This window comes from Macrobrachium rosenbergii, chromosome 16 (genome assembly GCF_040412425.1).
Source record: "Macrobrachium rosenbergii isolate ZJJX-2024 chromosome 16, ASM4041242v1, whole genome shotgun sequence".
NCBI lineage: Eukaryota > Metazoa > Arthropoda > Malacostraca > Decapoda > Palaemonidae > Macrobrachium > Macrobrachium rosenbergii.
The window spans coordinates 48,306,285-48,318,318 of record NC_089756.1 but is presented as its reverse complement, the minus strand read 5'-3'; the positions used below and the strand labels follow the sequence as shown (position 1 = coordinate 48,318,318).

Below are 12,034 nucleotides of genomic sequence, written 5' to 3'. Positions count from 1 at the left end.
AACTGTGATGAGTGTAAGGAGGGGATCAGTGGATGGCAGAAGAGAGAGATTTAGAGAGACTTTAAGAGAGAGAGAGAGAGAGAGAGAGAGAGAGAGAGAGAGAGAGAGAGAGAGAGAGAGAGAGAGAGAGAGAGAGAGAGAGAGAGAGAGAGAGAGAGAGAGAGAGAGAGAGAGAGAGAGAGAGAGAGAGAGAGAGAGAGAGAGAGAGAGAGAGAGGTTCTGCAGAGAGAGAGAGAGAGAGAGAGAGAGAGAGTCCTTTCGAGAGAGATGACAGAGAGATTCCAAGTCCTCTGTCTCTACCTGCAACTGGCACCCTTAGCCAGCCTTGAAGCCTGAGTAGATAAGAAGTTTAGCATTATGGTAGATACCATAACCAATTGGGAGCTTCTGTTAAGAATCAGTTGAGTGCAAAAAGTCTTGGTGCAAGTGTCGTGTCAGTGGAGGAGGTGGCTACTCGTCCCGCCGACGCTCCTAGACCTAGGTCTGTGTCAAACTCCCCTAAACCTGAGAGGAAGCAAACCGAACGTCCAGTGGAGGTCGGTGGGGTTTGCCCACAGGTAGTTGGTCCCTCAGTCGAGTCTGTTGCCGGTCCCAGGTATCAACGGACAGCCACTGGAAAGACGTCTTATGGATCTCCTAAACTTGGTCCCTGTCAGACTCCCCTAAATCTGGGAGGAGGCATACTGTCGGTCCATGGGAGTCTGTAGATGATTTTACCTCTGGATAGTTACTCCTCAGTCATTTCTACGGTCCACAGTTTTTGATGAACAGCCATTGAAAAGGCTTACGAGTATATGTGCACGCCATATCGGTTAGGGACCCCGATTCCGATGTGGGCAGGAGGTGCAGTCATACCGTTGTAAAAGTCAGCAGCTCCCGAGCGCAATCCTCTGTGTACGTGTAAGTGTTCCAGAGATCTAGGACTGATTTCTGAACCTTCTTGTAGCTTCTGGGACCAGGAAGGCGTCCTGATGTCTCCCGAGTTGCTTATACCCCAGCTCTCGTTTAAGAAGAGCGCCGATTAGCCAGTATCAGCCGAGCGCCCGGTGTGGGTGCGCTCAGCGTTGGCCAAGTGCCCAGTGAGGGGAGGCAGTATTATGGCTGATCGCACTTCTGGCGCCAGGCATTCGGCCGGGGTCAAGCGGCCAGTTGGTGATACTGTACTGCCGTGCATTTGGAACGTTCAAAAGCAATCAAACGCCAAGTGATGTATGTTGATGCATTGGATTAAGTAAGTATACCTTAGTTTTACCAGACCACTGAGCTGATTAACAGCTCTCCTAGTGCTGGCCCGAAGGATTAGACTTATTTTACGTGGCTAAGAACCAATTGGTTACTTAGCAACGGGACCTACAGCTTATTGTGGAATCTGAACCACAGTATAGCGAGAAATGAATTTCTATCACCAGAAATAAATTCCTCTAACTCTTCATCAGCCGGTCGCGGGAATTGAACTCCGGCCCGTCGAATGACAGTGTGAAGCTCAACCGACTCGGCCAAAGAAGGGCTCGATGCATTGGATTACGAGCACCTGAGTGGAGTGAGAGTGCTTTCCAAGCTGAGTGCTCCAACCACTGTTTAGTGCCCGATCGTCCAATGCAGGTGATTGCTCATCTGGTGCCAGGCAGTCGGCTGGTGTCAAGCAGCCAGTGGGTGGTACTACAGTACTTTTTGAACGTTCGGGAGCACTCAAGCGCCCAATGATGCACGTTGGTGCAGCAGATTACAAGCTCCTGAGTGGAGGAGAGCGCGCTGTCTGAGCTGAATGCTCCAACCATCGTTTGGCACTGATCGTCCTACATCGGTTCACTCTGTGCCAGATCTGACTTTAGCCGACTGTTCTCATGACTTTGATGGTTCATTGGTTTTGACGACTTCTGTGACCTCTCGCCGCACTCAGTTACCGCGCACACCGCCTCATTTGGCGCCACATCTTGAAGCGTTTAACATCTCATATCACTATTGCTGATCGTCCAACACAGCCAGTTTCGACCAGTGTCAGCATTCCAGTGGCGCAAGACTCCTCTCTGGAACTGATTCATCGTCGTCTCGATAATATCTTGAGCCTTTTAAAGAAGCCTTCGACTACAGTGCAAGAACAAAAGGACTTAGCTTCTTCTTTGATCTTGTCCTTCGGTCAAGAAAGGCTTTTCATCAACAGAGTTGGATCGTTCAGTGAAAGACTTATTCAAAGTCTTTGAAATATTCAGCTTCCTTGATTGGACAGGGGGAGGTTTGACAAAGAAGATTGAAGATTGCACAGCTCTACCGGACAATCTTACTGCAGAATGGCTTGGAGTTTTATCATGTGCGGACAAGGCGGTTCATGATGGATCGCAAGAATTGGCTGCTTTCTTTGCCTTAAGCATATTGAAGAAGAGGGAGCTGGGGTGTTCGTTTATCACCAAAGGAGTCACTCCTTCTCAGAAATCGTCTCTGCTCTTTGCCCCATTGGACTGAGATAGTCTATTTCCCAGGGTTACTTTGTAGCGTGTAGCTTCGGAGCTTCAGAAGAAGACTACCTAGGACTTGCAAACGCAGTCCACTAAATGTCCAAAGCAGCCGATTTGGACACCTGCGGCCCCTGTTAGAAGTTTGTGCCATCAGGGAGACTGTACTCGAGACCCCTGCAGTTCTTCCTAAAGGCCAGCTGGCGCAGGAAGATGACTCTGGACTCATTTTGTCTTCCCCATTACGTACTCCCGAAATCAAGGAGGTCCTTCAGGGGTGGCTGGGAGAAAGATTCCTAGTAGGGAAGCCTTTACAGTAAACCCCCTGTATTCGCGGGCGATGTGTACCGCAACACCCCCACCCCCCCCCGCGAATAGCTAAAATCCTAAAATCCGTGATTACTTAAAACCCCTCTAAAAATGCTTAGAACTGCCTATTTTGATAGTGTAAACAAAAGGAAAACCCTCTAAAAGTCCTTTACCTGAGTATTTTAACAGTTTTATCGTAAAAAGTGCATTTGGTCATGAAAATATGAAAATACAGTAATTAGTGAATATTTCCCAGGGGAAAATACTGCGAATGGGCAAATTTTTTGCGAATAATGGGTAGATATGTTACACAGAGAAATCCACGAATACGTGAGTCCGCGAATCATGAAAACGCAAATATGGGGGGTGGGGGGAGTTTATTGTATCCCCTCAGAACCCAAGCCTAATCTAGTTCTCAGACACTTCAGACCTTGGATGGGGAACCCATTTACAGGGCTTGGAAGTTGCAGGGACATGGTCGCAAGAAGAATGATTACTCCACATCAGTGTAAGGGAGCTGAAAGCAATACACCTGGCTCTTCAGCATTTTGCTTTGGTGACACACATGATGGCGCTGGCCTACATAAGGAACCAAGGAGGCATGCCCTCTTTCTCTCTTTGCCAGGTGGCCAGAGATCTTTTCATATTGGCCCAGAACAACTGTACTTGGATCATCACCCGCTTCTTTCAGGGCAAGATGAACGTTCTTGCAGACATCAAAGAATCATCGTCTTCCCCTGTATTGCTCGTCAGTCCCGGACCCTCTGGCTTGGGCAACAGACACAATGCTCCAGGAATGGTCCGACCTGGACATGTATGCCTTCCCGCCATTCAGTATGGTGAGGGAAGTCATCAGGAAGTTTCAGTCTCACGCAACTCATTGATGATGCTAGTGGCCCCATTTTGACTGCAGAGGGAATGGTTCCCGGACCTTCTAAGCCTCTTAATGGACTTCCCAAGACTTCTTCCACAGCGTCGAAGTCTTCTCAAACAACCTCATTTCCTCCGCTATCATCAAGGTTTGTCCACTTGCTCTGACAGGCTTCAGACTGTCAGGAAGCTTTTCAGAGCAAAAGGATTTTCAGAGGCAGCTGCGAAGGCTATTTCCAACTGTAGACAATGATCTTCATCCAACGTCTACCAGGCTAAGTGGTCAGTTTTTTTGTGACTGGTGTCGAAGACTCAGTATCTCGTCATCTGAGACCACTTTAGCTCAAATAGCCAATTTTTTAATCTTCCTGAAGTCTTCTTGGGGACTAGCGACTTTGACTATTAAAGGCTATAGATCCATGCTCAATTCTGTCTCTAGGCACAGAGGTTTGGATCTTGCAACAAGTCAGGATCTTAATGACTTGATTAAATCTTTTGATACTTCAAGGGAACACAAACCGCCTTCTATTCCTTGGAACCTAGATGTCATACTTCGTTGGCTCTCAGGGCCTCCCTTCAAGTCTCTTCATACATCTTCCTTGAGAGACTTAAGGAGGAAGACTCTCTTTTTGGTTGCTCTAGCAACAGCCAAAAGAGTTAGTGGATTACAAGCCTTGGACAAGCAGGTTGGCTTTTCACAAGGTGATGCAGTCTGCATGTTTACCTTTGGGTTTCTTGTGAAGAATGAAACCCCAGCCAATCCTTAGCCCCATTCATTTTCTATCAAGAACCTGACAGATGTCCTGGGAACTACAGACCTGGAGAGAATTCTCTGTCTGGTCAGAGCCTTAAAATGTTACCTGGAGACGACTAAGAGCATCAGAAACCCCTCTCATAATCTTTGGTGTTCCGTAAAGAACCTATCTCATTCTATGACCAAGAACGCGTTATCCCTCTTTCTCAGAGAAGTGATCTCTGAACCCCACAGGGGAATTCAGAAAGAGGCCTTACCTTTATTGAAAGTTACAGTCCATGAAGTCAGGGCAGTGGCCACTTCACTGGCTTTTAAACACAATTTGTCACTGTCAGACTGTTCTTCAATCTACTTACTGGACATGCAGATTAAATTTGTGTTTGCCTCTTATTATTTGTGTGAAAACTGCAGTACATTAAGATTGTTATCTGTGGCTGGCTTGGTGTTGGGGGAGGAAGGGTAGGACCATGTCTCCTATTTCTCTATCCCCTCACCTTGAATTTAGGTGATTGAGTTATGGGAGCCAAGGGGTACTACTTACCCGGAGTACCCACCAGTCTTTCAATGGATGGGTTTGGTGTTTTACATAAGGTGTAGGTAACAATATATTTGGTCAAATTTTTCTTGTACTGCACCCAGGGCAAGGGCATAACCCTTTTGTATAAGGCTTTGGCAACCATCGGAATACTCCTTGGCAGCAAAGCACCCACTAAAGTAGAGGCAATTCTCACTTTACTGCTGCGCCACTACAGGTTGATGATGAGCACTGACCAGAGGCAGTAACCGTCTGTTTTAGCTCTCTCAGCAGGTAAGATTACAACAAGCATTGTCCAATGCTGGCTACCTGTCTACAGTATTTCAAATTCATCTCCATTACTGAGTGTTTTTGAGTACAATAAACCCCCCCCCCCCGCCAGTAGCTAAAATCCGCGAATACTTAAAACCCCCTCTAAAAAACAGTTAGAACTGCCCATTTTGATAGTTTAAACACAAAAAAAACCCTCTAAACATGCTTATACCTGAGTATTTTAATAGTTTTATCATAAAAAGTGCATTTAGTTATGAAAATGATATGAAACTACAGTAATTAGTGAATATTTCTCAGTGAAAAATACCGCGAATGGGCGAATTTTCTGCGAATAATGGGTAGATATGTTCCACAGAGAATTCTGCAAATACGTGAGTTCACGAATAGTGAGACCGCAAATACGGGGGCGTTTACTGTAGGTAGTGTCCATGTATCCCACCTCCGTTCTCTGTGGGATTCAGCAGTGTAATTACTTGGTAAGTTACTCATATAATAATTACATTTTTGTGATAAAATGTCATCTTTATATATATACTGTACTTACCAAGTAATTACATGATCGGAGCCCTCCTGCCTCACCTCTAATGGACATTATGCATGGACAAATTGAATATGTGAGCCAGTTGTACCTATTCTTCCCCGAAAGTGGGCGGGTCTGTTACCTACACCAAAACAATATAAGCTCTACCGTGAAATTTTTTAAAACTTGAGCTGCTGCGAAGAGTAGGAACTAAGCAATGTAATTACTTGGTAAGCATATATAAAACTTTATTTTATTATAAAAATGTCATTTTTATATATACTTACCAAATAATTACATGATCAGAGCCCTCCCTCCCTCCCCTCTCATGGACATAGAGCATAAACAAATTGAGCTCTTTAGCTATGTTGTACCTATTCTTCCCAAAAGTGGGCAGGGCAGCCTACCTACACCCAAAACAAAAGAATGCTACCGCGAATTTTTAATTTTGAGTTGCTGCGTAAAGTAGAAACTAATAGCTATGCAATTATTTTGTAAGTTTATATAAAACTATTTTATTATAAAAATGTCATTTGTATACAGTATATACTTACCCTGTAATTACGAGTAGAGCCCTCCTGCCTCCCCTCCCATGGACATTTCAGCACAAACAAATGGAAGCAATTTGCTAAGTTGTTCCTCTTCTTCCCCAGAAAGTGGGCAGGGTCTAGTCACCTACTCAAACAGAAGAAGTTTTACTGCTAATTTCGAAATTCAAGCTGCCATGCAAGTAGAAACTACAGTGATGTAATTACTGGGTGAGTATATATAAAACTTAATCATAAAAATGTCATATTTGCATACAATTATGCAGTCTTCAGTTGCTTTTTAAATATCAGTGTAACATGGTCTGGCACTTTCCTACAGAAATACTGAATTACACTCAGCCATCAAAGGCAGTCTTTTATAAAGCTGTAAGACTCAGGAATGGCCAAGTTTCACATAACGATTTGGTAACCCGTAGCACAATTGTTCAGGAGGGAGAAATGTTGGAAGTAACTACTGGGACAATGATAAAAAATGTCAGGACCTCAGTGAAGGTGCTTTCACAAGTGTGGGGGCACATTTTTGGGTAGTTTTTAAAATTTTTTGTTACTGTATAAATTCAAAATAATTTTTTTATAGCAAGACTATAAACATATGGAAGCAGGGAAGATAATTGGACAGTCACTTAGTCATCAAGGACAGTCTGAATTAGAATAAAGAGAATCAAACAGACTGAGTAGGTTACAGGAATCAATTATATCCCCTGCTTACCTGACAGTTCCAGGTATGATTCTACTCCATTATTTAGTCAGAGATAACATTCCACGTAAGGAGTAAGCCTCTTTTATAAAAGGCAATAATTTGTATTTCTTTAGGACCAAGCAACAAAATTTTTAAGTATAGTAATTTGCATTTTTATATAAGTAACTTACCAAGTACTGTAATTACATAGCTAACAATTTCTAATAACCGGCAGCTAAAATTTGAAAATTTGCAGTAGCAATTCTTTTGTTTATTTTGGTTTAAGTAGCTAGCCTCACCTACTTATGGGGAAGAAGAACAACTTAGCAAGAAGGTTCAATTTATTTCTGCCAGCTTTCGATGAAGGTTGTGAGCAGCAGCTGTGGTAATTTGGATTTTCATAGGCTTTACTGGTTATTTTCCCTAGAAGATCGGTGAAGTATTTTGGATTCTTTTGATTGCCTTTTGGCATTTATTTAGTAAGGTTGACTTAATTTGGATAGTTTACCAAATTCTGACTCTTGTTTGGACTTAGTTGTCACTTACTTTTACGATGTCTGATGCTAGAACATCGAGTACTCGTTATTGCAGTTAAGGCTGCAATACGAGATTGACTTCTGCCAAATACGATTCACATTATGTATGTACTAGTTGCGGGGGCCAAGTGTGCTCTATAGATCTTACCTGTGCTGAATGTGTTGACTGGGACCCTAGCCAGTGGAAGATTTTAATTTCTCACCTTTCCAAATTGGAAAAAGACAGAATTAGGAAAGCTAATGCTAGGAGTGACAAATCTTTAGCTAAATCTTCTAAATCTTCATCTGATGTTCATGTAATTTTTGTTGTGTCTCCTAATCCCAGTCCTTCAGCTTTACAACCTGTTCCCATTCCCAGCTCTCATACTTCCGACCCCAATGCTGTTGCCACTCTTGAAGTGAAGTTTGATCGGAAGTTTGAAGTATTAATGCATTCTGTGTCTCAGTTGGGTGATTCAGTTCGTCAAATTTTGAACCGTGAACGTAGTGCTCATAGTGAAGCGTTAGTGGAAGAGCTGGCTGTCCATCCCGCCGACTCTTCTAGGCAAAGGTCCCTGAGATTTTCCCCTGCACCTGGGAGAAGTCATACCGGAGGCCCAAGGGAGGTTGGTGGGGTCTGCCTACAGGCAGTCGCCCCTCAGTTGCACTTGTTGCAGATTCCCAGGTGTCGACAGAACGCCATTGGAAAGGCATTTTCTCGGATGTGCACTGTCTTTCCTCCAGTTCCGAAGCATCAAGTCCCAAGTGCAGGTGACAATAGCACTTCAAGGATGAATCTAGACCGCTCAAGAGGTCTGCAGTGGATGTGTCTAGCACACCTCAGGTGCCTTGTAAGAAAGTGAAAGAGGCTGTTCCCTCTTGTAGTCCAGAGCATTTTGTGCCAGAAGTTTTGCCCTCCAAACGTCGTGTGTTGGATTCTGAGCTTCCATTGATGCCAAATCTTCCAGTAGCGCCCAGGTGTGTAACAGCTTCTGAGTACCCATTGGCTCCTGAGCGCTCTGTATCTTCTGAGCTTCCAGTAGCTGCCGAGCACCCAGTTGCGCATGATCAGCCAACAACGATTGATCTTACTTCTTCACATCGTCTGACAACAGCTTTTTCTTCTGAGGCACCAGTGGTGTTAGACCCGGCTCTGGCTCCCATTCAGCAGCGCCAAGACAACATTTTGAGTCTTTTGAAACTTCAACTTCCTCCACTGGGTGCAGTTGATGTGCCTCTTATCTCCAGTCTTGTCAGCTGAGGAGGAAGCTCAAGTCAGGAAGAGGATACTCCTACCACAGCACATTCAGCCCCCCTTTTGCGCTTCCTGCTTTGCTCCTTTCCAGGCTTCTTTTCTCCAGCAGCTCCTTCTCCGACTTTAACTTTCCAGATGAGTAATCTTCAGCCTGAATCCTCCCAGCTCCCCAAATTGGTGCTTTCTACTTCAGCTGAGAAGGCCATAGGTCTGCCTTTTCAGTGGCAAAGGTGATGTTCTCTTCTGCTGAACTTGATCTCCTGTTGAAAAACATTTTCAAAGTTTTTGAAGTGATCAGTTTCCTGGGTTGGGTAGTTGGCACCCTGGCCAAGAAAATCCAGGACTTTCCTTCTGTTTCTACAGATTTATCTTTGGATCTTCTGGGCGTACTTTCCTGAATAGACGGGAATTAGAGAAACCTCTCGGGAATTAATCTCAACGTACGCTATGGGTATTTTAAAGAAGAGGGAGCTTTGGTGCTCTTATACATCCAAAGGGGTCATGTCTGCACAGAAATTGGCTCATCTGTTCTCTCCTCTAGTGCGTGACTTTCTTTTCCCTCAGACAGTAGTTAATGGTGTCGCTTCTGACTTGCAAAAGAAGTCAATGCAAGATCTCCTGACCCAGTTTTCTAAACATGCTCAAGAGAATTTTTCCTAAAGTACCAAGTCTTCATCTCCTGTGCAGCACCAGCCCTTTCAAGGCACCAGGCAAAGATTTCAGTTTAGGCCTCGTGTTAACCTCCGTTTCTCCTCCAATGCCATCAAAAAGTCTTCACCCAAACCTTTCAAAAAGAGGAAAGTTTTCCCATACAGCAGTGGGCACCAGGCTCCTTTTTTGGGAAGAATGGAGCAAGAGAAGAGCAAAACAGTGGGTGATAGAGGTACTCAGGAGCAGATACTCTATTCTATTCGTAGATTATCCACCCTTAGTCAAGAAACCCATCACATTACCGCATATTCGAAAGGCTCGAGAAGGTTTTCAGCCCTCAGAGGTGGTTTTTGCTCTTCTTCAAAAAAAGAGCAATAGAGGAAGTCACAGATGTACAATTGGAGGGGTTTTACAATTGCCTTTTCATGGTTCCAAAGTCTTCAGGAAGATGGAGACTAGTGCTGGATGCCAGTGCACTGAATGTCTTCGCACAGAAGACAAAATTCAGAATGGAGACGAACCGATCAATTCTTGCATCCATTCATCAGGGGCACTGCATGGTCTCCATAGACACGCAAGATGTGTACTTCCATGTCCCCATACATCCAGACTTGAGGAAGTACCTTTGCTTCATCTTTCAGAACCAGATTTTTCAGTTACGAGCACTATGCTTCAGACTTTCGACATCCCCTCAGGTTTTCACCTGCATTCTAGCTCCAGTAGCGGTTGGCTTCATCTAGTGGGCGTCAGTGTTGCGCTCTATCTGGATGACTGGCTCATTCGTTCTCCCACAAAGGAAGCTTGCACGTCAGACATTCAAAAGACTTGCTGTAGCGAAGGAGTTGGGACATTTGATCAGTCTTCAAAAGTCTCAGCTAATTCCATCTCAACAGATAGTGTATTTGGGAATGAGTCTGAATTCTCGTCTTTTACGGGGCTTTTCTTGCACCAGGAGGATAGAATCCTGTCTAAAGATGATAGACGAGTTTCTCGTTCTTCAAGTGTGTTTGGCCAACAAATGGATGAGCCTCCTAGGAACACTGGCTTCCATCGAGCAGTTTGTCTCCTTGGGGAGACTTCACATGAGGGTACTCCAGTTTTACCTCAGAGACAATTGAGACCGAAAGAAATATCCAGACTCGTTTATGTTCCCAATCACTCAAGACATCAAGAAACATCTTTGGTGAAGATCCAAAAACAGGCTACTAGAAGGGAAGTCTCTCTTTCCTCTGAACCCCGACCTGAGCTTTCATGAGGACTCATCTGACTTGGGTTGGGGTGCAATCCTGGAGGACAAGGAAGTCTCCGAAAGGTGGACATCGGAACAGGAAACTTGGCAAATAAATTTGAAAGAACTGACTGCGATCAGTCTAGGATTGCAAGACTTTACTTTGGAAGTTCAAGAATACGACCACCCTGGCCTACGTAAGTAAGCAAGGGGGAACTCACTCCTTCTCCCTCTGCGAGGCGGCGTGGGACCTTCTTCTTTGGGCTCATCAAAATCAGACAAGGATGGTAACAAATTGTGCAAGGCAAGATGAATGTACTAGCGGACCAGCTGAGTGGCAGCAACTAGGCGATTCCCACGGAATGGACGTTGAACCCACTGGTATGCTTATGGTTGTGGAAGCTGTGGGGAGGGCTGACAATAAACCTGTTTGCGACCTCCACTTTATTGTTCTCTAGTTCCAGATCCCACAGCGTGGGCAACGGATGTCTTGCTGTTGGACTGGTCCAACAAGAGCCTGTATGCATTCCCTCCCTTTGGGATGGTAAGGAAAGTGATAAACAAATTCAGGTCTCACAAGAATGCTTCGATGACCCTCATAGCTCCCTTTTGGCCTCTAAGGGAATGGTTTCCGGACCTGATAAGTGTCCTACCCGATTTCCAAAGATTACTTCCTCAAAAACGCAAGCTTCTCCGACAACCCCATCTCGAGGTGATTCCATCAGGGGTTATCCACCCTATCTCTGACAGGATTCAAACTATCAAGAAACTCCTCAGAGTTAAGGGATTTTTGAGAGCAGCTGCACAACCTATCTCTAGATGCAGGAGAGAGTCTTCAGCCAATGTCTGCCAAAGCAAGTGGACTATTTTCCACACTTGGTGCCGAGCAAATCATGTCTTCTTCTAAGACATCTTTAACAGAGATCACCGATTTTCTATTGTTCCTGAGAACTTCTAAAGGCTTGTCCTCATCCACTGGCAAAGGTTATAGGGCAATGTTGGGCTCTGTATTCAGGCATAGAGGACTAGATATTTCTTCAGATCGGGATTTATCTGAACTTACTGAATCGTTCGATACGACGAAGCGCAAAGATTTACAGCAAGTTTTGTGGAACCTAGACGTGGTACTTAAATGGCTTTCAGGTCCGCCCTTTGAACCCATTGATTCTGCTCCACTTAAGAACTTAACTAAGGAGACTTTATTCATAGTAGCCTTTGGCTACAGCCAAGAGAGTAAGTGAGATCCAAGCTCTGGATAGGAGAGTCGGTCTCTGTAATGGAGATGCAATTTGCCCCTTACTCTTGGCTTTCTCGCTAAGAACAAAAATCTAACCAAACCTTGGCCTCGTTCTTTTAGCATTAAGAACCTATCTCAGGTGATAGGTTCGTTAGATAAGGAAAGATTCCTTTGTCTGGTAAGGGCTCTCAAGTGCTGCCTCCATAGGAC

At 44.6% G+C, this 12,034-nt stretch overlaps 1 long non-coding RNA gene across 2 annotated transcripts in view; it reads left to right on the top strand.

The window, feature by feature from the left end:
- LOC136847418 (uncharacterized) overlaps positions 1–12,034 on the top strand; it is a 60,151-nt gene that overhangs the window by 15,904 nt on the left and 32,213 nt on the right. The window contains exon 2 of one of the 2 annotated variants that reach the window (XR_010855739.1): positions 6,365–6,469. The exons of the other annotated variant lie outside the window; for it this stretch is intronic. This is a non-coding gene — a long non-coding RNA (uncharacterized lncRNA). The remainder of the gene's footprint in view (positions 1–6,364; positions 6,470–12,034) is intronic. 2 annotated transcript variants of the gene reach the window in all.